The sequence below is a fragment of the Carlito syrichta genome, unplaced genomic scaffold (assembly GCF_000164805.1).
Source record: "Carlito syrichta isolate Samal-C Ts95f unplaced genomic scaffold, Tarsius_syrichta-2.0.1 Scaffold304046, whole genome shotgun sequence".
Taxonomy (NCBI): Eukaryota; Metazoa; Chordata; class Mammalia; order Primates; family Tarsiidae; genus Carlito; species Carlito syrichta.
This window is the reverse complement of record NW_007248142.1, coordinates 130,168-156,502: the sequence shown is the minus strand read 5'-3', so window position 1 is coordinate 156,502 and position 26,335 is coordinate 130,168. Positions and strand designations below refer to the sequence as shown.

At 41.3% G+C, this 26,335-nt stretch overlaps 1 protein-coding gene and 2 pseudogenes across 1 annotated transcript in view; 2 read left to right on the top strand and 1 right to left on the bottom strand.

Annotated features, from left to right (window-relative positions):
* Positions 1-23,700, bottom strand: part of M6PR (mannose-6-phosphate receptor, cation dependent) — a 105,729-nt gene extending 82,029 nt beyond the window's left edge. The window contains exon 1 of the mRNA XM_008059436.2: positions 23,575-23,700. The gene's annotated coding sequence lies outside the window, so the exon portion shown is untranslated. The remainder of the gene's footprint in view (positions 1-23,574) is intronic.
* LOC103261847 lies at positions 3,026-5,685 on the top strand (annotated as a pseudogene).
* Positions 10,034-13,416, top strand: LOC103261846 (annotated as a pseudogene).
* Positions 23,701-26,335: the final 2,635 nt, after the last annotated feature.

Below are 26,335 nucleotides of genomic sequence, written 5' to 3'. Positions count from 1 at the left end.
AAGTAGCTGGAACTATAGGCACGTGCTACCATGCCTGGCTAGTTTTTTATTTATTATAGAGATGAGGGCTCGCTAAGTTGCCCGGGCGGGTCTCGAACCTGTGGGCTCAGGCAACCCACTCACCTCAGCCTCCCAAAGCGCTGGGATTACAGACTGAGCAGGCAATGCAGGGTTAATCCCCCTAAAAGAGGGTGCAGAGGGTGACACCCACGTACGTGGGAAGGTGTTATTACAGGGGGTGGGAGAGGCTGTTTGTACTGGGAGTGGGAAGGCTGCTTCCATGGGTGAAGAAGACTAAAATTTAGAGGCTAAATGTTCCCAGTTTCGTCAAAGTCTTCCACGTGTCCCTATCTTAGTCTTTCCCAATCAGTGCCCTTCCTTTAACAGCAGACGCTTTGTGATGCTGAGAATTCAACGTGCCTTGTAATTCAACCAGTCGTAATCCATCCACATAGCAGTGGACCAACATCATTATATTTGTTAGTTTTCCAAAAATGTTCAAAACTATATACACAGCCCCCCGGTTTTTTGCTTCCTCTAAATGGTTGATTAGGAGTATCCCATGGAGACACTTTGTACATCTCCATTGTCAGGTCACACCATGGACTACCAATTAATGCTGTCTTTACTACCGGAAATAAAATCATCAGCATCTTTAAACCTAATCAGATTAAAGAGTAAATTCCAGAAACTCCAGAACCAATTGAGAAGACTCATTCTTTAAATTCTAGTCTTCTAGATCCACTCTTGGTACCCAATTCTGTATTAGTCAGAGTTCTCCAGAGAAACAGAACCATGGAATATAGACAGAGATTTATTATGAGCAATTGGCTCACATGATTTTAAAGGTCCCACAGTCTGCTATCTGCAAGCTAAAAACCCAGGAAAGCTGGTGGTGTAGTCCAGTCTGAGCCCAAGTGTCTGAGAGGCAGAACTAATGGTGTGAGTTCTAGTGAAAGCCCAAAGGCCCAAGAACTGGAGGTCTGATGATATAATTTCCAGTCAAGTTTGAAGGCCTGAGTACCAGGAGTGCTGATGGTGTAAGTCCCACTCTGAGGGCAAGAGAAGCCTGGCATCTCAGCTCAAGAGGTGAACAGAGAGAGCAGATTGTCCCTTCCTTTGCCTTTTTGTTTTGTTCAGACTTTCTGTGGACTGCATGATGCCCATTCATATTGGGTATCTGTTTCACTCAGTCCACCAATTTATTTATTTATTTATTTTGAGTTGGAGTCTCACTCTGTCACCCAGACTGGCTCCCGGCCACCGCCGCCTCGACCTGCTGGGCTCCGTCGATCCTTCCGCCTCAGCCTTCCAAGTAGCTGGAACTACAGGCGCGTGCTACCACACCCGGCTCATTTTTTGATTTATTGTGGAGATGAGGTCTCACCAAGTTGTCCAGGCGGGTCTCGAACCCGCGAGCTCAGGTCATCCACTCACCTCGCCCTCCCAAAGCGCGGGATTACAGGCTGAGCCCCCGAGCCCGGCCTCAGTCCACCAATTTAAATAATAATCTCTTGTCAAGGCATCTATACAGACACATCCAGAAATAATGCTTAATCAGATACCTGGGTATTCCGTAGCCCCGTCAAGTTGACACATGAAATTAACCATCACGGAAGCTCATCTATGATTAGTTGACTTTTTTGTGGGCACAAAAACCTACTCAGTGATGAGTGTAATGAATATTAGAGAGAGATTTTTTTTCTGTTGACTCAGATTTTTGGCTAAAATCTAAAGCTGAGAACAATAGGTGTTAAAAAACCATGTACATTAAGTCCTCTACATACAAACAAGTTTCGTTCTGAGAGTGCATTTGTACGTCCAATTTGTTTGTAAGTCCAACAGAGTTAACCTAGGTACCCAATTAACACAATCAGCTATATTGTACTGTACTATAATAGATTTATAATACTTTTCACACAAATAACACATAAAAACCAAATACACACACACAAAAGAAAACAATTAAAATCTTACAGTACAGCCGGGCTCGGTGGCTCAGCCTGTAATCCCGCGCCTTTGGGAGGCTGAGGTGAGTGGATTGCCTGAGTCCGCGGCTTTGAGACCCACCTGGGCAGCGAGACCTCATCTCTACAATAAATCAAAAAAATCAGCCGGGCGTGGTAGCACATGCCTGTAATTCCGACTACTTGGAAGGCTGAGGCGGAAGGATCGCCGGAGCCCAGTAGGTCGAGGCTGCGGTGACCGGGAGCGGCCACTGCACTTCAGTCTGGGCTACAGAGTGAGACTCCAACTCAAAAAAAAAAACCAAAAACTTACAGTATAGTACTTTGAAAAATGCAGGAGTACAGTTAGACACATGAACTAACTTATGTGATTGAACATGTGAACGCATGTTTGCATCTTTGAAAGTTTACAGCTTGAGGGGGACTTACTATATTTCAAAGATAGTTTTTAGACACCCTAGGACTTTCCAAACTGATTTAAGGACAATTATTAACAGTCCATATCAGGAAAAGATGGAGACTTATTGCAGAGGCAAATTCTTTTTTTTTTTTAATGGCTGTGTAATATTCCATCATGTACATGTACATTTTTCTTATCCAGTCCAGTTTTGATGGGCAACATGGTGGATTCCATGTTTTTGCTACCACAAATAGTGTTGCAATAAACATGCATGTGCAGGTTTCTTTTTGTAGAGTGATTTCAGTTCCTCTGGATATATTTCCAGAAGGGGGATTGCTGGGTCATATGGAAGGTCGAGGCAAATTCTTTGAGAGAATTTATGAATCAAAAAATTGTTGAGATATTTCCCCTCTCACCTCCAAGCCAAGTGAGAGGGGATATATGAGGGTACGTTGGAGAGATTGGGCGCTGCTAGCTGGAGATGAATACAGTCTTACTCCCTGGCTCTATGCCTGCTCAGCTGTGGAAACTTGTAAATTTGAGACTGATTGGAGAACAAGAGAGTGTTTGGAAGAATCTCATTTAAGTCTCCCATTGTGTAGGACTTTTGTCAACAGAAGATTCTCCTGATGACAGGGTAAGGAGGGATAGCTTCAAGATGAAGTTTCACTATTTGGTGAGTGTGTATATGAGTTCCCCTCAGCCAAGAGGAAGCAGATGGGGGTAGCAGAGTTTGAGTCATCTACAAAGGGCTTTATCCAAGAAGACTTCTTATAGGTGAAGGGCGCACACAAAAAAGAAGTCATGTGGGATATTTCACCAGGAGTTGAGAGCTAAAGTCATCATAAGAGGCCTTCTAGAGAGCATATCAACTGTATTGGGTAAGGGTGCAGTACAGAATTTCCTCAGCGGTGGATCTGTGTGTAGGATCTTCTAAAGCCCATGAAAATCCCTTATGAGAGACTATTAGTATTTGGCTACTATATCAGTCAGATTTCAGCCAAAGAAGCAGAACCAGTAGAAGTGATATGTACAACCATGTGCCACATAATATTTCAATTAACAATGGATTACATAGCTGGGCTCGGGGGCTCAGCCTGTAATCCCACGCCTTGGGAGGCTGAGGTGAGTGGATTGCCTGAGCCTGCGGGTTCAAGACCCCCCTGGGCAACTTGGCGAGACCTCATCTCTACAATAAATCAAAAATCAGCTGGGCATGGTAGCGCGCGCCTGTAGTTCCAGCTACTTGGAAGGCTGAGGCGGAAGGATCGCTGGAGCCCGTCAGGTCGAGGCTGCGGTGGCCGGGAGCGGCCACTGCACTCCAGTCTGGGCGACAGAGTGAGACTCCAACTCAAACAAACAAACAAACAAACAAACAAACAAAACAATGGATTACATACATGATGGTGGATCCATAAGATGATGATGGAGCTGGAAGATTCCTATTACCCAGTGACATCATAGCTGCCATAACATAGTAGCACAACACGTTACTCAGTGTTTAAGGTGATGCTGGTATAAACAAACCTACTTCACAGCAAGTCATAAAAAGGTCCGGCACGTCCAGTTATGCACAGTACATAATATATGATAATAAATGACTATTACTGGTTTAGGTATTTATGTTTACTATATTTTAATCATTATTTTAGAGGATACACTTTCTATATATAAAACATGTACGTATGTATGTTAACTGTAAAACAGCCTCAGGCAGGTCCCTCAGGACGTATTCCAGAAGAAGATATTATTATCATTGGAGAGGATAACCCCATGCATGTTAGTGCCCCCAAAGACCTTCCAGTGGAACAAGATGTGGCAGTGAAGTGACATAGGTAACCCTGCCCCCGTGTAGGCCTACACTGATGTGTGTGTTTGTGTCTTAACTTTCAACAAAAAAGTTTAAAAATTGGCTGGGCGCAGTGGCTAAGCCTGTAATCCCAGCACTTTGGGAGGCCGAGGCGAGAGGATTTCGAGATCAGTCTGGGCAACTTGATGACACCTCGTCTCTACAATAAATTAAAAAATAAACCCGGCGTGGTAGCGCGTGCCTGTAGTTCCAGCTATGCGGAAGGCTGAGGTGAAAGGATTGCCTGAGCCCAGCAGGTAGAGGCTGCGGTGGCTGTCAGCATGTCACTGCACTCCAGCCTGGGCTACAGAGTGAGACTCCAATTAAAAAAAAAAAAAGTTAAAAAAAGTGTTAAAAATAGGAAAAGGCTTATAGAATAAGGATATAAAAAGGAGAAAATATTTTTGTTCAGCTACATAATGTATTTGTGTTTTAAACTGAGTATTATTACAAAAAAGTCCAAAAGGTAAGAAAATGAAAAAACTGGTAGAGTAAGAAAGTAAACTAAGTAAACTACAGGTTAATTTGTTGTTGAAGAAAGAGACTGTACTTCATGGCAGCTGCAGCCCAGCTGTGAGCCAGCAAAGCAAAGTAGTGGCTGCAGGCTCCCTCAGTAGACCACCATGGCAACCTACGACAGACCTGCATGTAGCCAGTGTGTGCTCCCTCATCATATGCTGACCTTGGTAAGGCTCACAGAGATATTTTCAACAAAGGATTTGGTTCTGAGTCGGTAAAACCAGATGTAAAAATAAAGTCTTGCAGTAGCATGGAATTCTCAACATCTAATAGAAGGAGACCAACTATAAGTGGTGTGAGTATGGTCTGACTTTCACAGAAAAATGCAACACTGTTAACACTCTGGAAACAGAAATAGAGTGGGAGGTCAGATTTGTCAATGTTTGAAACTGACATTTGATACTACCTTCTCACTGAACACAGGAAAGGAAAGTGGTAAAATTGAGTCCTCTTATGAGACGGAGTGTATGAATCTTGGATGGGATGCTGACTTTGACTTTGCTGGACCTGCAGTTAGTGGTTCCGCTGTATTTCGTAATAGGGCTGGCTTCCTGGGTACCAGATGACCTTTGACAGTGCCAAATGAAAGCTGACAGGGAATAACTTTGCAGTGGGCTACAGGACTGGGGAATTCCAGCTACACAATAATGTCAATGATGTGACAGAATTTGGAGAATCAGTTTATCAGAAAGTATGCGATATTCTTGACACTCAGTGAACCTTGCTTGGACACTAGGTATTAAATACACTCATTTTGGCCTTGCAGGTAAATATCGATGGATCCCACTGGTTTCATTTCTGCAAAATTCAACAACTCCAGTTCGACCGGGGTAGGCTACACTCAGACTTTGAGGCCTTGTGTGAAGCTTACACTGTCTGTTATGGTATACAGGAAGAGCATTCATGCTGGAGGCCACAAACTTGGGCTTGCCCTGGAGTGGAATGCTTAATCTGGCTGAAAGAAATCTTTGGAAATGAATATTAGAAGATTTGACCTTAATATATTTCCATTGTGACCAGCAGACAGAAGGTGATCAAAACAAAGGGAGATTTAAACAAGAGCCTTATTTTAAATATTTAGGCAGTTAGTGGCTGGTTTCTAGTTGAACTGGTTGTCTATCTAGTTACCAACGCTGCGCCTATACATTAATTAAATGTATTTAACTGTGGTTTTTTTTTTTTTGAGTTGAAGTCTCACTCTGTCGCCCAGACTGGAGTGCAGTGGCCGCTCCCGGCCACCGCAGCCTCGACCTGGTGGACTCCGGTGATCCTTCCGCCTCAGCCTTCCAAGTAGCCGGAATTACAGGCATGCGCTACCACGCCCAGCTGATTTTTTGATTTATTGTAGAGATGAAGTCTTGCTGCCCAGGCGGGTCTCAAACCCACGGGCTCAGGCAATCCACTCACCTCAGCCTCCCAAAGGCACGGGATTACAGGCTGAGCCACCAAGCCCGGCTTGTATTTAACCGTTAAATGCACTAATCACTAATAATGAAATAGACTTTTATGAAAACTGTGAAAAAAAGAAAAAAAAACAATTCAGTGTAGCTTAAGCTACACTGTTTATAAATTCTACAACAGTGTACAGTAATAGCCTAGGCCTTCTCATTCAATCACAATCATTTGCTGACTCACCCAGAGCACTTTGCTGTCCTGAGGCTCTGTTCATGGTAAGTGCCCTATATAGGTGTACCATTTTTAATCTTTTATTCTGCATTTTTACTGTACCTTTTTGTGTTTAGGTGCATTTAGATATACGAATTCTTGTCATCGTGTTGCAATTGCCTTCAGTATTCAGTATAGTAACATGCTGCACAGATTTGTAGCCTAGGAGCAACAGACTATCCCATGTGGCCTAGGTGTGTAGTAAGCTATACCATCTAGGTTTGTCTAAATACAATCTTTCCTGTTTGCACAATGATGAAATTTCCTAGGTCACATTTATCAGAACATATCCTTGTTGGTCAGTAATGCAGGACTGTATTAAAAGGCTTATTGCGAGGAATTGACTTGTGCAATTTGGGGGCTGGTTAGGCAGTTCCCAAATCCATAGGACAGGCAGTCAGGAAGGTCAGACTGGGACTCTCTAGCAGGGGCTGAAAGCTGCTGTCCGTAGGTAGAAATTCTTCTTTATCAGTGAAGCCTTAACTCTGCTCTTAACACGTTTCAACTGATTGAATCAGTCTCACCTAGATTATCTAGGATAATTTTCTTATGTAAGGTAAACTAGTTATGGACTTTAATGACATCTACAAAATACATTCAAAGAAACATCTAGATTAGTGTTTGACTGAATACCTGGGGACTATTACCTAGCCAAGTTGAAACATCAAAAGACCATCACAGGTACCTAGCCAAGTTGAAACATCAAAAGACCATCACAGGTATCTTCCACACAAAACATTGGCCAGATAAGAACAGTACCAGTTGTACAAGACTTTGCCCTTTTCTTCCAATTCTCTATCTTTTGAGACTTGAGGGTTACCTTACTTTCCCACTACTGGTGTGTGACAGCCTATGTAGGAGAAAATGAATTGGCTACAAGAATGATAGTTAGATTTGGATTGGATTAAACTTTTTCAGGGAGTCAAATGAGACTATTTTAGTAGCCTAAATTTACTAGAAAAGTTACTTTTTCTAGAATTAATATGGCTACTTCAGTTTTCTTTTGGATTAGTGTTACCATGGTATAATTTTCTCTATCTCTTCGATTTTAACTTATCTTTGTCTTTGTGTTTAGAGTAGTTCTTTTGCAGACAACTTATAGTTAGATATTTTAAAATCTACTATGATAGTCTCTGACTTTGAACTGATCTATTGAGATCATTCATATTTAAAGTGATGATTTATAAAGGACTTTCCTGATTGTAATATAGGAGTTTTTTGTTTTTTGTTTTTTTATAGTTGGAGTCTCACTATCGCCCAGACTGGAGTGCAGTGGCTGCTTCCGGCCACCGCAGCCTCGACCTGCTGGGCTCAGGGGATCCTCCTGCCTCAGCCTTCCGAGTAGCCGAAATTACAGGCGCACGCTATCACGCCCGGCTGATTTTTGATTTATTGTTGTAGAGATGAGGTCTCACCAAGTTGCCCACGTGGGTCTTGAACCCGCGGGCTCAGGCAATCCACTCACCTCAGCCTCCCAAAGGCGCGGGATTACAGGCTGAGCCACTGAGCACGGCTTATATAGGAGTTTTGTTCATCCAGTAAGTTGGTCACACACATAACATACATGATTGCTAAATATGACATTGGTTATCACATTCAAGGCGTCTCTCTTCATCTCTATGTCTTTTCTTTTAGTCCTCTCTTGTTTACTTCTTTTTGTGGCTACTCTTTGCTTTTACTGAAAGTAGATGACATATGTGAAATACCAGGCAGTGAGATTCAATGTCTTTTCCTTCTCTTGTGACTTTAAAAATAGAATGATTAAAAATGATTTTTTTCTGCAATAATTTGTGTACACACACTGAGGATTGATAAAATGGTCTCGTTTGGTCTCCAAATATGTATATATGTATAATTTTATGTTTTTTCCTTAAAAACACTTTATTTTTATTTTTGAGTTGGAGTCTTACTCCGTCACCCAGGCTGGAGTGCAGTGGCACACTCACAGCCACTCCAGTGTCGACCGGCTGGGCTCAGGTGGTCCTTCTGCCTCAGCCTTCCAAGTAGCCGGAACTACAGGTGCTCGCGACCATGCCCAGCTAATTTTTTCCTGATCTATTGTAGAGGTGAGGTCTCACCAAGTTGCCCAGACTGGTCTCAAACCTATGGACTCAGGCAATCCTCTCACCTTGGCCTCCCAATGCTGGGATTACAGGCTTGAGCCACCATGCCCGGCCTCTAAAAACACTTTAAAAATTTCCTTTCTGCTACCTTTTCCTCTGTTTCTTCTCCTTCCCTATGTTATCACTTTAAAATTGATGTTATTACTCATCAATTATCTCATTTCTGGATTAACTGTCCTCTTTTGGTCAAGGCCAATGATTGTAGTGTTAATGACAGTTGTTAATACAGTTAGTCTAAGACCATTTCAGAGGGTTCTGAGATGACAGATACTCTTCCACGTTTTAGTTAGTTAGTTTGTTTAATAGTCAATTAAGGGTTAAGACTCTCCTACTCAATACTAAATAAAAGAATATTTTCTTATTATCTTGATTCTCAAAAAATTTATGGATTATTTTTACTCTTTTTTTTTTTGAGTTAGAGTCTTACTCTGTCGCCCAGACTGGAGTGCAGTGGCCGCTCCTGGCCACCGCAGCCTCCACCTGCCGGGCTCCGGCGATCCTTCCGCCTCAGCCTTCCGAGTAGCTGGAATTACAGGCATGCGCTACCACGCCCGGCTGATTTTTTGATTTATTGTAGAGATGAGGTCTCGCTGCCCAGGCGGGTCTCGAACCCACGGGCTCAGGCAATCCACTCACCTCAGCCTCCCAAAGGCACGGGATTACAGGCTGAGCCACCAAGCCCGGCTTATTTTTACTTTACTCAGATACAAATCATTAATGGCCATTCAATCATTCTCTTTGCTACTGTACTTTTTTTTTTCTTTTTGAGATGGGGTCTCACTCTGTTGCCCAGGCTGGCGTGCAGTGGCATGATCACAGCTCACTGCAGCCTTGACCTCCTGGGTTCAAGCAACCCTTCTATCTCAGCTTTCTGAGTAGCTGGAACTACTGGGCCATGCCACTACACCAGGCTAATTTTTTGATTTTTTTGTAGAGACAAGGTCTCACTATGTTGGCCAGGCTGATCTTGAACTTATGGGTTCAAGCAATCTTCCTATCTTGGTCTCCCAGAGTGTGGGGATTACAGGTATGAGCCACTGCACTTGGCCTTACTGTATATTTTAAAGATAGATAATTTGATCAGCAAGAATGCCTGCATAATGCATTCAGGCTATTGCCAGATATGGATACTGCTCCTAGATTGATAGTAAGAAAAAAATAATCATTTTCAGTAGAAAGAAAGTGGAAATATCAATAGCAGTAGTCCAATTAGTGGAGAAAAGAACAAAAAAGTATAAGATTGAGAAACACGTAATATTCTTAACAAAAAGGAGACATTTGATTATAGGAAAGTAACATTTCTGAAAAGTAGGAGAGAGGGGTGAAATAGGGTAGTGGTAATTTTGCTATCATTTTGAAATGGTCCATGATCACATATACGTAATTTTCAGTATATGGCATAGAATCATCACAGAATCACAAACACAGTGCTAAGTTCCTAGACCTTTTCTTTCTTTAAACAATAACTTGTAAATGAATTCTCCCCTCTTCATATTGACAGATAAATATCATGCTCTCCACTTTTCTGTGTAGGTGCCTTCAGTGTTGGTTTATCCAAGTCAGGTCAGGAAATTTTTCCTCAGTATCCTGTAGGACACATTTGGCCAGAAATCAGGAGGTTTTCACTACTTGACTATTTTGGGTCTACAAGAATGACCCAAAATATTGTTCAACCTATATATTTATTGTCCTGTCATAAATAGCAATGATAAATCTGTAATGTCAGTTAGCATTTCTGTCTTGTGCTTCCCCCCAAATAAACTCTTCATCTCTGATATTATGAGTTTATTTTTATTTACAGTGCAATTCTTGTGAATCACTTTCAGACTCTGTATTTCATAATACTGTGATCTGTGACATCATTTCCTAAAAGAGTACCTCACTATTGTGTCCAAGGTACTGACAACCATTCTGCAGGTCTTCATGCTAGCAACATTTTGATCTTACCAGTAATTATCAATGAAGGTTTTCAAACAACAGCCAGAATATTCCTTTTCAACTGGTTCTTAAATGATTCATTGACTGAACTATTGAGTGACTGCTATTGTTTAAGGCAATGTCAATAGGAAAATGATTAAGTTTATGCATAAAGAGGGAATGGCAACTAATGTATGCCCAAGGTCCATCTGACGGCAACTGTGTGATATACTGTGGTTGACTGTTTCCAAAGATAAATATCTTTGCTGATCTCCCATCAAACATGCCTTTATTTTTTTATTTTTTATTTTATTTTTTTTTGAGCCGGAGTCTCACTTGGTCGCCCAGACTGGAGTGCAGTGGCCGCTCCCGGCCACCACAGCCTCAACCTGCTGGGCTCCGGCGATCCTTCCGCCTCAGCCTTCCGAGTAGCCGGAATTACAGGCACGCGCTACCACGCCCGGCTGATTTTTTTATATATTGTAGAGATGAGGTCTTGCCAAGTTGCCCAGGCGGGTCTCAAACCCGCCGGCTCAGGCAACCACTCACCTCAGCCTCCCAAAGCGCTGGGATTACAGGCTGAGCCACCGAGCCTGGCTCAAACATGCCTTTAAAGACAAACAACTTTGCTGAGGTATAATTGACGTACCATAACCTACACCTATTTGAAATGCATATTTTGATGAACCACAGAATCTTTTGCAACGTGTCCTTGACACACTCCCACCAGGAATTGGAGTCTATTCTCCCTACACTTGAATCCATCTGGTTCTATAACTCAATGAGTTCTGTAGAACAGATATTGTGTGTCTTATGGAGCTAGGTCATAGGAAGTCCTTGGCTTCCACAGTCACCTCCTGGAATACATGTTCTTGGGAATCCTGGCCTTTCATGCAACAAGTCTAGCTACTTGCTGGAGAGACCAAGTAGACAAGAACTGAGTCTAGCTGTCTCACCATCCTAGTCAAGCCTTCAGATGATTTCAGCTCTAGTTACCAGCTATGTGAGGTCCCCCATGGGAGACCACTCACCTTAGTCCAGTCAACTCATGGAACCACAAGAAATAACAGAACGGTAATTGTTTTGAACTGCTAAATTTTGGAGTGGTTTGTATGCAGCAATTTATCACCAAAAACAGAGATTGGTGCTGTGACGGGGGTGATGATGAACAGAAACCTGAAACATGTGGCATTGGCTTTGGAACTAGGTGGTGACAAGAATCTAAAAGGGCTTCCAAGAGACTCAATAAAGGCTGGAAGGGCAAGGGGCACATTTGTATTGGGAGCTGGAAAAACGGTCACTTGTGTAATGTAGTGGCAAAAAGTTTGGCAATGCTGTAGCTTATGCTAAGATGGCAAAGGAAGTATACAGCTAGAATGTTGAATGTACCAGCTGGTTTCTTTTAGCTACATGTGATAAGGTGGAGATGAATTAAAAGAAGTAACTGTTCAGTTTTCAGGTAGAATCTAGAGGAAACATTTCTGAGTCAGCCTTTTTAGGTTTAAAAGTAAAACTGTTTTTCATCCTTATTCTCTCCCAGTAAAAGGCTATCAAGGTAATAAATGACCTCAAGGCAAAAATTAAATTTAGGGCACTGTCACTAAAAGCATGGCTTCAGGGTCGAGATTTCAAGGGCACAGCTTTGTTAAGACTTTAGATTTGAGATAGTGTCTCCTACACTCTCTCAATTAGGCAAAAAAAAAAAAAAAATCTCCTAAAAACCCCAAGGACATGTTTCTTAGATCTTTTTTGTTAGATTAGAGGACTTCCAAGAAACATAATGGCATTATTACCTAGTACCTTTATTCTCAGTCCAAGGTAGAGAAGGGTCTGTTTTGAAGGGAGTTGTCAGTGTGACTTTTATTTAACGGAATGGATTATAAATTAATATAGAAGTCCATGTCATTTAAAAATAATTAGGCAGGTCATGTCCAGTGGCTCATGCCTATAATCCCAGCACTTGGGGAAGCCGAGGTGAGAGGATTGCTTGAGTCCACGGGTTCAAGACCAGCCTGGGAAACTTGGCAAGACCTCATCTCTACAATAAATCAAAGAAAAAAATTAGCTGGGCATGGTGGCGTGTGCCTGTAGTTCCAGCTACTTGGAAGGCTGAGGTGGAAGGAAGGGTCACCTGAGTCCAGCAGATTGAGGCTGCGGTGACCATAGGCATGCCACTGCACTCCAGTCTGGGCGACAGAGTGAGTCTCCAACTCAAAAAACAACAACAACAACAAAATAAAAATAATTAGGCAAGATAGCAGTGCCCCGGAGTAGATTTCAACCTCATGAGTGGAGCAGTGGGGATCAGGAACAAGACCGGGATACTGCGGCACCCAGGTGGCCCTGACGGGAGGCAGGGAACAAGATCTGAGGCTGTAAACTTATTGTGGTGCTGGCGACAGTTATGGTGGGGAAGACACATAAACTACTCATCTATGACAAGCAAAAGTCTACGTTGTTGAAGAATGGATGAGACCCTGGGGAAATGAGATCAGACCTAGCCCACCAGAGTTGACTGATGCTGATGGACAGTCCCCTGAACCAAGCTGGCTTACTGTGGGTTTATATCCATGTGCAGAAAAACGTTCTGATTGAAGTGGACCCCTAGACTCAAATTCCCAGAACATTTGCCTGCTTTGGTTGTTTCACGGTTCAGGTTTTACACCAACTCTTGAAGGTAATTAACAACCTATTATTGGATCACTTCCTAGTTGTGTATATGAAATTGGCGCTGCTTTTTTCCATCCCAGTCATCTATGATGTGTGAGAGTTGGTGCCCGGTAGTCATCCTATTGTTTTTATGGTAGAACCTTTGCCCACAGCAAGGTCAGTGTGGCATATACAGAGAAGATGGTGTCCATCAGCAGCTGTCTCCTTTCTGCTGCTTTTACCAGTACAAAACTTACGATCACTTTTGAAGAGGTGTCGGAGGGTCATCTGACAGTAGTAGAACCTGTTTTGAAACCAGAAACTTGATATCATGTCCCTTGACCTTGTTCTGAGCCGACTGCTAGAAGATAACCTTTCTGTGGAGCCCGGGGAAGCCAAGGCTGTGCTTTTGTTATTTGTTTATTCTATAAAAACTGTTCTTGCAAAAAAAAAAAAAAAATAATGTTTCAAACTTTTATAGGCAGGAAGCAGGATGATAAATCTACACAGCTGCAAATAAGGGCAATTTCTTATGGAAAAAGCAAGATGATTTAAAGGGCAGATCTTAGAACTCAGGAGAGGTAAGAGGAGTGAAGAATCCACTCCAGTGAGTGCCCACCTGGGCTCTCACTGAGGATTAGTGGTAATATTTTAGTTTGTCTATTTTTCTACAATTTATATTTACCTAATTATTTGTTTAAATAATTCTTCCTAGATTACTTATGAAAACTGAAATATTAAATAAAACTGGTCATTGTTTGAAATAATTTTCCTGTTAACCATTTTCATAGCCTGTGAATATCAAGTGCTCACCTACGTAAGAAACTTAAGTTAAATATATGGGTACTTTCCAGTTAGATTTTAGAATTGCTACATTGAGCAACTGCTATGTGCTTTTTATTCTCTCAATTTCTTTTGAATGGGACTATTTATGTAGTGATCTTTTGTTTGCCTCATCATTACTTATCTGGTTTATGTGCATGGCAGATATCTTGTCTCTTAGGTTCAAATGTCTTGAGGCTGAAATATCTTGTCTCCTGTACTTGAGGAGTAGAATCTAAGGAACTTCACCCCGAAATTCCACTTACATCTGACTTAGATGATGAAACCCTGGACTTAACTTGAATAAGATGAGACTTTGGGGGAAGAGGCTAAGTGCATATTTTCTATGGGAGAGATATGAACTTTGTGGCAAAATGGCTGATGATAGCAGTTTGTGTTTCCAAAGATGGCTACTACAGTATCTCAAAGGACATCCTTTGTAATGTCTTCTTGCTACGCCTCTCTCAAAAGGTGAAGTCTGTTTCACTTTCTGTTAAAACTGAGCTGCCCTGTGATGTACTTGACCAGTTGAATGTCATGGAAGGGATACTATATGATTCCTGGGGCTAGTGCCTAAGAAACCTCGTAGCTTCTTCCATAGTTTCTTGGAATCCTTGTTTCTGGGAGCTCTGAGATGCTAAATAATAAGTTACCCTGTTGGAGAGACCACAAGAAAAAAATCCTGAGACTGCATGGAAAGTGGAAGAGAGAGAGAGAGAGAGAGAGAGAGAAGGGAGAGAGAGAGAGAGAAGACAAGCTGTTCCAGAATCCCAGTAGAGCCTTCCAGTCCCAGCTGCTATCTGGCTGTAATTTCATGAGACCCTTGGCAAGACCAAAAATAATCCAGCTAAGCCCAATCAATCTATGAAACTGAAATATAGTAAAATTGTTATTTTATTCTATCAGATTTTGGAGTGGTTTCTTATTCAGCAATAGATACATGAAGCAGATATTATCCACTGTAAGATGTGCCTCAACTTTAAGGATGTTAAAATGTAAAAAAATGTGCGACTTAGAATTAACGAAATACAAAAATCATGTAATTATATGAATGGGTAATTTGTAGAAGGAATCCCGATGGTCAATATGAAGAGATGCTTCACCTATCTAGTAATCAGAGAAGTAAAACTTAAAACAATCAAGAAATAGGATTTTTACTCAAGAATGTGCAAAAAATTAGAAAGTCAGATAATGACAAACACTGGCAAGGATATAGGATGTGAAAGTTGCAGACACCAGGATGAAATCACTTTTGTCAGATCCAAATAAAATAGGGCCAGAAAGGCATTAAGGAGAAGGAGCTCATGTTTACACTTCTGAGATCAGAACTGTTTCCAAGGACTTTCTAAAAGCCCCATAAGAAATCCCTTTACATCCTTCACGCATCTCCTGCTTTGCATGGCTTGCACGTTTTGCACACATTCATGTATTTCTATGATAAGGATTTGCCACTAGACATTCTTTAGGACTCAGTAATTCAGGTAAGAGGCTCTCAAAAGGACACTTGCTTAGTATCAGCATCTTCACCAACAAACTGATGACAACTCTGGCTTTGAGCTTCTGGAACCAATGAACTCTGTTTCTAAGAAGTTTACATGAACCTCTTCTTTTTTGCCAGTGGAAACTTTCCTTTACATTTTTCTCACTGGATGCACTGTGGCTTGCCATTCTGTGCATCCTGGTTTATAATCATCATTTTTTGTTCCTCAATGTATTAGGAGATTTTTTTCTAATTGTTTATTCTTAGGTTGACAAGGGAAATAAGACCTCCTTTGTACTACTGAAGGGAGTATAGATTGGTGCAGTTATTCTGTAATACTCCTGGCTAAATACTGAACATAAGGTTGTAAATATCCCTTCATCCAACGATCCTGGCTCTGTAATCCAGAGTCATTATCACACGAGTCAATACGTTGCCATATATCAAGATATTCAGAGGATTGTTGTATACAGTAATCCAAACAAGAGGCATCATAGATATCCTTCACTAAAGAAATGAATACAATTTTGATAGATACATATTATTTTACGGAATACTATGTAAAAGTTAGAAGCACTATGCACAACATACAGACAACAACATAGAAAGTTGCTTAAAAATATTAGGGGATTCCAGTTTCTGGTGTAACATGTAAAGAGCTTGGAAGTCACCACTCTCATCCTTACAACAAGAAAAAAAACTGAAATACTGAAAATCAAGATCTTTTCTTAGAGTCATCAAAAAGTTGAGATAATAAAGAAACCCCCACCTAGAAAGCTGAAAAGATAAGCAGATATGTAGCATCACAGTTTAGTGAAAGCAGTAGCCAGCATCTGAGCAGGTAATGGATTAATTGCGGGAGACTGCACATGGGATAAGAGATAAAAATCTCTTGAGAGATAAATCTTCAGAGATAAAATCTCCTAGAGGCTAAGCCTTAGGAAGTCTCCCATACTTTTGTAAATTTGACTTCTGGAAGCCCCACCAGGTTCTTACTTGAAGATTGGAGAAAAATTCCATTCATGCTTCTAGCAGAGGAGAGGAAAACTAACCATTATGAAATACACCCAGAACTTTCTGTTCAATTTAACAAACACCTACCCTCCACGGTAACTATTTTACCCATGTGGGGGAAGGGAAATATCCAATTCCAGCTCCCTCTAATTTTCTTGTCTCAACTGAGAGGGTTCAAACAGACAAAATCTGAAAAATACATGTGAAGGTCATAGACCAGGAACACAGGTTTACTAAAAGACTTAGATCTAATTCTTATCATAGAATTTTAGAATGCGTCTCCCTCCTACATCTTACTGCCATATCAAAAAGGTTTTTGATTAACAACAGGAGATTGCATGTGAACTGCAATGCTTAGACCCTATTTAAGAAGTCTCTAGAAAACTCAAAGGCAAAAAGAAGGACAACAGAAGAAATTTTAGCCTCGGATGCCTACAGCTACAGCAAAGAGTAAACACAACTGATCTCCTCGCTAGGTAGGCATAAAATCTCGCACTGAAGACCAATTTACGGCAGTTTCTTTTTATCCAATATATCTTGTCCAGATTTCAACAAAAAATGACAAATCATTCTAAAAGGCAAAAAACATTTTGAAGCCACAAAGCAAGTAGCAGAACCAGATTTTGAAATCATCAGACTGGAAATTTAAAATAGCTATGATTACTATGGTAGGGGCTCTAATGGGAAAAGCATCAGCATGGATAATGTAAGCCAAGAGCTCGACACTCAAAAGAAATGCTAGAAACAAAAGTACAGTAATAGAAATGAAGAATGTCTTTGATGGAGCTAATCTGAAATTGATGTGCTGTGATCGTGTCACTGCAACCCAGCCTGGGTGACAGGGTGAGACCCTGAAAAAATTTACAGCTGACCTATTTCATGGTAGGAGACTAAATACTCCTCCCTAAAATTTGGAACAAGACAAGGTTGTCCCTCTTACTACACTTGCTTATGATCATCCTAGAAGTCCACGCTAATACAATAAGAGAAAAAAAAAGATATATAGATTGGTAAAGAAGAAATAAAAGGTATATAGATTGATAAAGAAGAAATAAAATAGTCTTTGTTCACAGATTACATGATTGTCTATGTAGTTAAATCTGAGAATTCAACCTCAAGAGAGGTTTGGGAAAAGATTTCTTGGTTTTTAAAAAGAATAAACAGAGAAAAAAAATTAGAAAATTTGAAGACGAAGAAAGCCAATGAAGTAATGAAGGTTTATGACGAAAGGGACTATCTCCAAAGTAAAATAGTTACTCTAAGCTGGACAGAAAGTGGTCAGTGGATCCTTCAAGAACGAGGACCTACATATTGTCTTTGTACTCGCTGAGTAGGTAGCAGGTCTTCAGAAGGAAGTTCTGCATGGAGCACTTAGAAGGCTGTCTTCCAGGCCCAGCCGCTTGTTCTTTGTCAAAGATCCCTGCCCTCATAAATAAGGTAGTCACAGAGCGGTAAATAATCATGTGGACTACAGTCAGGTGACTGCAATGGGACGGGATGTAATACCTTGATTCTGTATTTTACCAGGTAGGAAGAACCACAGAATATCTGAGATATGTATTCTGTCAGTCCAGTGGGCCTGGGGTTGAGTCACATTCCATTTACAGAAGATAAAGAAATGTAATATTTCTTATGGAATATATTGATTTTAAGAAAACAAAACTTAAAAAAAAAAACAAGCTATTTCTGAGGTTGTGAATGCAATTCTGCCCACAGGTAAAGACAATTTATGTAGGTACGTTATTTTATCTTTCCATTTTAGGCCTCTGTGGTAATTTCACTCTCTTCCCCTCTCTTCTCTTTTCCTTCTGCCCAACATTTTTCCTTTTTACAAGGTTTTTTATAGTGAGGTAGTGGCACTCATTTTTTTTTTAGCCTTTGCTGCCACCCTGTGGCTATCTTTCATTACTGTGTGAGAAACAAGAGCTGCAAAGTCGTCAGAGCAGTGCCGGGGAAGCACATAAAAGATAGGAAAAAAATAATAATTCTCAGGCTCTGAGGCATGGATCTAGTATATGCTATATGTATCTTATGTATACGTCCTTTAAAATTCCATCAGTCTCATACGCAAGCGAGATGGACAGTATAAAAAAGCCCATTAGTTAGTGTCTAATCTTATTTTAGTAGTCCCTCATCCCACTTCAAACCAAGATGCATAATTACTCTGGGAACACATTAATTGTTGATTCTGACTTGCTACTTAAGTGAAAATTGTGGATTTTAATGGACTCCAGAAAAAAATTGCATAGGAAGCCGAACCTCATATCTATTGTAGGCTCAATTCTTAAAATCTCTCTGTAGACTTTCATTTTGGTTTTAAACCTGTCATACTGGTGCAAAGCATTTTGTCTTTTCCATAAGTGGTAAGAATTAAACAATACAGTTCTAAGAAGTAGACTATATTCACAGCCCATCTTCCAGGCAATATTTTCTTGAGAAATAAGGACAACTGTAATAATCTCCTTGCCACCCGTGTCTCCCACACTAGCCTACTTTCTGACACTTGTTACCTTTCTAAGTCAAATCTGAGCATGTCATTATCTTGTTTTTAAAAGGTTTCACTAGCTGCCTATTACTTATAGCTTCCTATTACTTATAGATTAAAATATACTTATTTTTAAGACCCTTGATCAATCAGTCTCAACTCATCTCTCTAGCTTCACTTTTTTTCTCTGCCCTGGGATGCCACAAAAAGCAATATTAGAGAAAAGTTTATAGCACTAAATGCCCACATCAAGAAGATAGAAAGATCTCAAATAAACAATCTAATGTTGCACCTGAAAGAACTAGAAATACAATGACAAACTAATCTCAAAGTTAGCAGAAGAAAAGAAATAACCACAATCAGAGTATAACTAAATAAAGTTGAAACAAACAAACAAACAAAAAAAAATACAACGGATCAACAAAACAAAAAGTTGGTTCTTTGAAAGGTTAAACAAAATTGATAGTCTGCTGGCCAGACTAACAACCATGAGAGAGAGAGAGAGAGAGAGAGAGAATCCAAATATGCAATACCTTGATCCTGCTTCTTACCAGGTAGGAACAATCAGAAATGAAAAAAGCAGCATTACCACCAATCCTACAGAAATACAAAAGATTCTCAGAGACTATTGTGAGTATCTCTATGATCATAAACTGGGAAATTGATAAATTCCTAGAAATACAACCTCCAAGATTTAAACAGGAAGAAATTGAAACCCTGAACAGACCAATAACGAGTCATAAAATGCAACCAGTAATAAAAACCTACCAACGAAAAAAGCCCTGGACCAGCTGGATCCACAGCCAAATTCTACTAGGCATACATGGAGAAGCTGCCACCAATCCTACGGATGCTATTTCAAGCATTTGAGGAGGAGGCACTCCTCCTTCACTTATTCTCCAAAGCCAGTATCTTTCTGATTCTAAAATCTGGCAAAGACACCACAAAGAAAGAAAACAAAAAGCTGAGGGCCCTGATGAACATGGATGCAAAAATCCTCAACAAAATACAAGCAAACTGCATTGAACAGCATATCAGAAAGATCATTCACTGTGATCAAGTGGTCTATATTCCTGGGATACAAGGTTCGCCCAACATATGCAAATCAATACACGTGACCTGCCGCATAAACAGAATTAAAAACAAAAACCACATGATCTCAATAAACACAGAAAAAGCATTTGACAGAATTCAACATCACTTCATGATAAAAACCGTCAACCAACTAGGCATCAAAGGAACTTACATCAAAATAATAACAGTCATCTATGACAAACCCACAGCCAACATCATACTGAATGGACAAAAGTTGAAAGTATTTTCACTAAGAACTCTCTGTTCTCACCACTCCCATTTAGCATGGTACTAGAAGTCCCAACCAGAGCAATCTGGCAAGATAAAAAAATAAAAGTTATTCAAATAGGAAGAGAGAAGTCCAATTATCACCCTTGGGCATAAAAACAGACTCTTCCCCTTTGTGGGTCAGATGTTATCACTTAGAAAAACATTTTTTTTTTTTTTTTGAGTTGGAGTCTCACTCTGTCGCCCAGGCTGGAGGTCAGTAGCACACTCCTGGCCACTGCAGCTTCGACCTGCTGGGCTCAGGCTACCCTTCTACTCCAGCCTTCCAAGTAGCTAGAACTACAGGAACATGTCACCCTGCCCGGCTATTTCTTTCTTTTTATTTATTTATTTATTTATGTATTGTAGAAACAAGGTCTCACCGCATTGCCCAGGCTGGTCTCGAACCCGTGGGCTCAAGTAATCCTCTCACTACGGCCTCCCAAAGTGCTGGGATTATAGGCGTGAGCCACCGCAACTGGCCAAAAATTTTTTTAAAAACTCTTTCTGCCCCACTGAAAAAGTTCTCTTTTGAAAGGGTTAAGAAGAGTCCATCTTTGCTGGTCAAAATAGGTTTGAGGGTGGCTGCTGGGGGTAAGGGTCTGAAGACATCACCTGAGCAGGCTGAGACCCCACCTGGAGCTGCGGGCCAACTTTAGGCTCAGGGGTGGGGCTGCTTCTCACCCATCCTCCCTTGATGTCGTGTGTGGACTCCACTGAATTTAGCCTCTTGTCTGGGTTCACCCACACTAACTGTGGCATTTTATACGTGTGTATGCATATCTAACCTTCTTCCCTGCCTTCAAGGGAAGACTGTTTTGTTTTCTCAGGAAGAAAACCTGCCTGGAGCTGCTTGAATTTCCACAGCTGGAAAACATTTCATGCGGCAAGTCACCGGAGTATGAAAATCAACTACGAATGAGTGGTTACAAAATGGAAGCTTAAAAAAAAAAAAAAAAAAAAATAGTGGTCCAGTGCGGTGGCTCAGCCTGTAATTCCAGCAGTTTGAGAGGCCGAGGCGAGAGTATTAGCTTCAGCCCTGGGGGGGTCGAGACCAGCCTGGGCAACTTGGTGAGATCTCGTCTCTGCAATAAATCTCAAAAAACTAGCCGGGCCTGGTGGCGCGCGCCTGTAGTTCCAGATACTCAGAAGGCTGAGGCGTAAGGATCACCTAAGCCCAGCAGGTTGAGGCTGCGGTAGCCGTAATCATGCTGCTGCACTCCAGCCTGGGCGATAAGAGTGAGACTCCAACTCCAACTCCAACAACAACAAAAAAAAATTAGTGCCCTACTAAAACCTGAAGTCTTAACACTGTCGAGGGTGAAGGGAGTAAGGAATATTGTGTAGGCTTGTGGATTTGAGGAACCTCTCTGCAAAGTCTGCAGTCCCTTTCTAGTACCCGCAGGCTGTAGTGCTTGCTTTGGAAGGCCCTGGCATCTGTAAGTAGTTTCTCTAACTACAGCCCTGTTCTCAGTGATCTTTCCATTTCTGGGATCGCTTTTATTTTGAGTTTGAGTAGTTCTGAAAACCGACTGCGTGACAAAAGCAGCTACAGATTTAATTAAAAACATAGATGCCTGAGTACATCTAGAAATAATAAAATAATAAATTAAATAATAAATTAAATCTCTGAAATTGGGACCTGGTGATCTGCATTTTAAAGCAAATTCTACAAAGGATGTTAATCAGATTTTATTTTATTTTTAGAGATGGAGTCTTACTATGTGGGCCACGCTGGTCTCGAACTCCTGGACACCTCAGCCTCCCAAGTAGCTTGGATTACAGGCACGAGCCACTGCACCTGACACTAACTAGATTTTAGAATTTCGAGTACATGCTACTTCTTTGTAACTTATATGTTTTAGATTAACGATGATCTTTTTCCTCATGTAAAAACCATCTTTACAACTAGACTACAAGATTTCTTTAGGTAAGAGACCATATCTGTATTTATATGCCCTGTAGCTGCTTGGATACAATTTTGCTTAATTAATATGTCTTGTTTTTATGAAACACATTTAATTTATTTGTCTATTGATGATGCATCAAATTGTGAATATTATTTTCTCTTTTCATTTGAGATCCATCAGATTTTGTATTTATAACAGAGTCACTGTGAATCTTTTTTTCTCTGGAAAAATATAGTTTTAAAAGACCAGGAAGACTTTACTTCCTGAAGAAGTAAAGAAGAATGAAACCATATTAAAGCATTATTGAATGGATTATTTATTCTTTGACCATGATGGTGAGTCATTAAAGCAGCCCCAGCCAAGTGTGAAGTTGGCTGCAGCTCCAGGTGAGCTTCTACCCCTGCTCAGGTGACGCCTTCAGGCCTTTGCCTCCAGCAGACACCCTAGAGGCAGACTAGTTAGAACTTACAACTTTACAGATCCTTCATTGTCCACTTTAGCGATAGCTTTTATTTTATTTTTTTACAGGCAAGGCAAAACTTAATAATGAGTCTAACTTTAGGTATCCTCAAATCTATTTACTGAACAGTTATAGGTAGCTAATATTTTCATAGCTAACGTTGGGACTCAGAAACCCATACCTCAAAATCTGGCGATTTGACAGGTTGAACTGAAGAAGAATCAAAGTCTCTCTGACTTTTCCCACTCTTGTCTCAATCCTCTGTTTCTCCCAAAGCACGGAATGAAGTTCCCTTATCTGCCTAAAGTCCAGACCCAGCCAAAACGAAAACTTCCTTGAGTTTTGTTAATTGAACTCATATCACAGGAAAAAAGACTGAAGTCTTCCACCATACCTGGACAGACTTTTGTCACAAACCATTGTCTATTCTGTGGGCCCAACAGACTTTATCTCAGGCCATCATGTGTTCTTCAAGGCCATGAATTCTCCTCAAAGTTACTTACTACTCCCCCTTAAAGCCATCCACGTTTCCCATCTTCCTTCCCCCTAAGAAGAAGGGTATACAACTATCTGTACCCCACTGTGTGGTGGGTAATTACTGCATGATTCTCCTCTGTGCATTTTAGTACATTTGCATGCCATTTCTCCTACTAATCTGCCTCTTGTCAGTTGATTTTTTTTGAGTTGGAGTCTTACTCTGTCAACCAGACTGGAGTGCAGTGGCACGCTCCGGGCCACTGCAGCCTCAACCTGCTGGGCTCCGGCAATCCTTCCGCCTCAGCCTTCCAGGTAGCTGGAATTACAGGCACGTGCTACCATGCCCAGCTAATTTTTTTTTGATTTATTGTAGAGATGAGGTCTTGCCAAGTTGCCCAGGTGGGTCTCAAACCCACGGGCTCAGGTCAGTTGATTTTTTTAACTGAAGTTTCCAAGGGCAAAGAGAAAGCTGAGTAATAGAGACAGATATTCTTACCTGACTTCTAGTGAGATCTGGAAGCTTGTGTGAGCTTTGGATCCATTACAAGTTTGAGGAATTATCTGTACTTGTAGAGTGAATGGACATTCTTTCTTCTCCAGGAAGACATTGTATTTCAGAGTTGTCTGTTGAATTAATCAGCAGTAAAGGTTTTTTTCCAGTCCACAAATCCCCCAATCTGTTATCATTTCATTTCTCCTGATTTCTGCTTTACTTGTGCAAGTTGAAATCCAGTTTCTATTTTCTGGGGGGTTACATTTGAATCCCTCCCCATGAATCTTAACTGAATATATACATATCCTTCCGCTGACACTTTTTTGTCACACTCCCTAGGAAGGTCTGGTAATGAGACCTGCTGCAGTGGCAGGTGACTGATGTTCTCCACTTGGAATCCTGTGGGAAAATGTCCCCGGAGACTGGATGGTCACCAAAGCAGCATTCCCAGTTCTGGCAACAGTGGCTGCTCCATATCTTGACAAAACCCGAAGAACCACCACTGTGTCCTGCAGGAGATGAGTGTGAAAGTCCTGGGGAGGGTCGAGTTTTAGGGGCTTAGAATCCTCCCAAAGTCTATTCTCACTATTACAAAGGTGCTGTGAGGTATGCTCCTCTATTATTTGAGAGGAATTTAACTCCAAGACTGACTTTAATCTTGATATAGTTCAGAAACAAAATGTTCGCATAATTTCCCCTTATAACTTGCCTTAGAGCAAGCAAGTTCCTTCACAGCAAGTGGAAAATGTATCCACGATTGAGGTGCATCTCTTAGTATTTGCTGCTTCTGTTTCTCTGCCTCTGACGTGCACAATGACACCCACCATCTTCCCACGAAATAAGTCTTCTGTAATCTCTCTCTTGCCTAACTAATCACCAAGTATTGGTACCACTTTACTCTGATCATATAAAAGAAAAAACCTTATGATTTTAGTACTTTCCCTGGTTTATCACTCCCTATGGAAATATACTTCATGTCCCAGAGGATTAGAGCTCCAACTTATTTCTCTCTAAAAGTGAATCTTAATGCTGTCCTTCAGACAATAGGACTGGAAAAGAGAGAAGAAAAAAAATGCAGAGGGTATTTTAATATAGATGATTCATTTCAAAGGGAAGAGTGAGAGAATGATTGTGGTTCGAGACCCACCCAGGCAACTTGGCGAGACCTCATCTCTACAATAAATCAAAAATTATCCGGGCGTGGTAGCGCGACTGTAGCTCCAGTTACTTGGAAGGCTGAGGCGGGAGGGTTGCCGGAGCCCAGCAGGTCGAGGCTGCGGTGGCCGGGAGTGGCCACTACACTCCAGTCTGGGCGACAGAGTGAGACTCCAACTCAAAAAAATAAAAAAAGAAAGAAATAGTAAAACATGGACACTATTATTGCAGATGAAGTTTCTTTGCTATGGCTCTTAGTAGCTCCTTCTTACCTTAATATTTGTTCATGTGCCATAAAGAAAAAGTATGAATACCAACTATATTTGTTTTTGTAAAAAGAGGTGAAAATACCCGAATTCTCTTGTGACATTACTTCTAAAGATTCTGTTTTCTTTTTCTTTTTTTTTTTTTTTTGAGTTGGAATCTCACTCAGTCACCCAGACTGGAGTGCAGTGGCCGCTCCTGGCCACCGCAGCCTCGCCTGCTGGGCTCCGGCGATCCTTCTGTCTCAGCCTTCCAAGTCGCTGGAACTACAGGTGTGCGCTACCACGCCCGGCTAATTTTTTGATTTATTGTAGAGACGAGGTCTCGCCAAGTTGCCCAGGCGGGTCTTGAACCCGCAGGCTCAGGCGATCCACTCACCTCAGCCTCCCAAAGGCGTGGGATTACAGGCTGAGCCACCGAGCCCGGCAAGATTCTGTTTTCTTTTTTTTTTTTTGAGTTGGAGTCTCACTCTGTCACTGAGGCTAGAGGGCAGTGGCATACTCCTGGCCACTGCAGCCTTGACCTGCTAGGCTCAGGCAATCCTTCTGATTCATCCTTCCAAGTACCTGGAACTACAGGCATATGCCACCATGCCCAGCTAATTTTTTGACTTAGTGTAGAGATGAGGTCTTGTCAGGTTGCCCAGGCTGGTCTCAAACCCATGGGCTCAGGCAATCCTCTCACCTCGTCCTCCCAAAGTGCTGGGATTATAGGCGTGAGCCACTGTGCCCAGCCAGATTTTATTTTCTTTATAATTAAATATTCCAGGGAAAGCTTGGGTATAAAAGGAGCATTAATCTCCTAATGAGCGAGTTTGCACATACATCTCCATATTTCATGTGGATGTGGACTAAAAAGAAAGGTTATTTTCAGGAATCCAGTATTCTCCTTTCCCGTCCAAGTGGAAGTGGGAGGTGAGACAAATCTTAACATATGCTCTCACCTTCTTTCACAGCTTCCTCATCAAGTGATTTCAGTACTTCTCTCCTCTTCTTCTGGTTGCCTGCCAGACAAAAACATAGGCCAGCAGTGCCTTGGTGTAGACATGGCTGCCATGGGCCCCTTCCAGACTGAACAGGACATTGTGGACAACAGGGTACTATGAAACGAGGACATGAAGGGAACTGATCTAGGGTTTATGTTCTGGAATAAACATAAAAACTATAGCATAGGTGGTACCAGTGCTTTTCTTTTCTTTTTAAAAAATTTTTAATTATAAAGATGTGGGGTACAATTCAGGGTTAGGTATACTAATGTTCACCCTTGTTGATGAGGTGTGCCCCCCACCCACCAGCAGTTTCCCCCAACTGCCAATCCCAACCAGTGCTTTTCAAATACATTTATC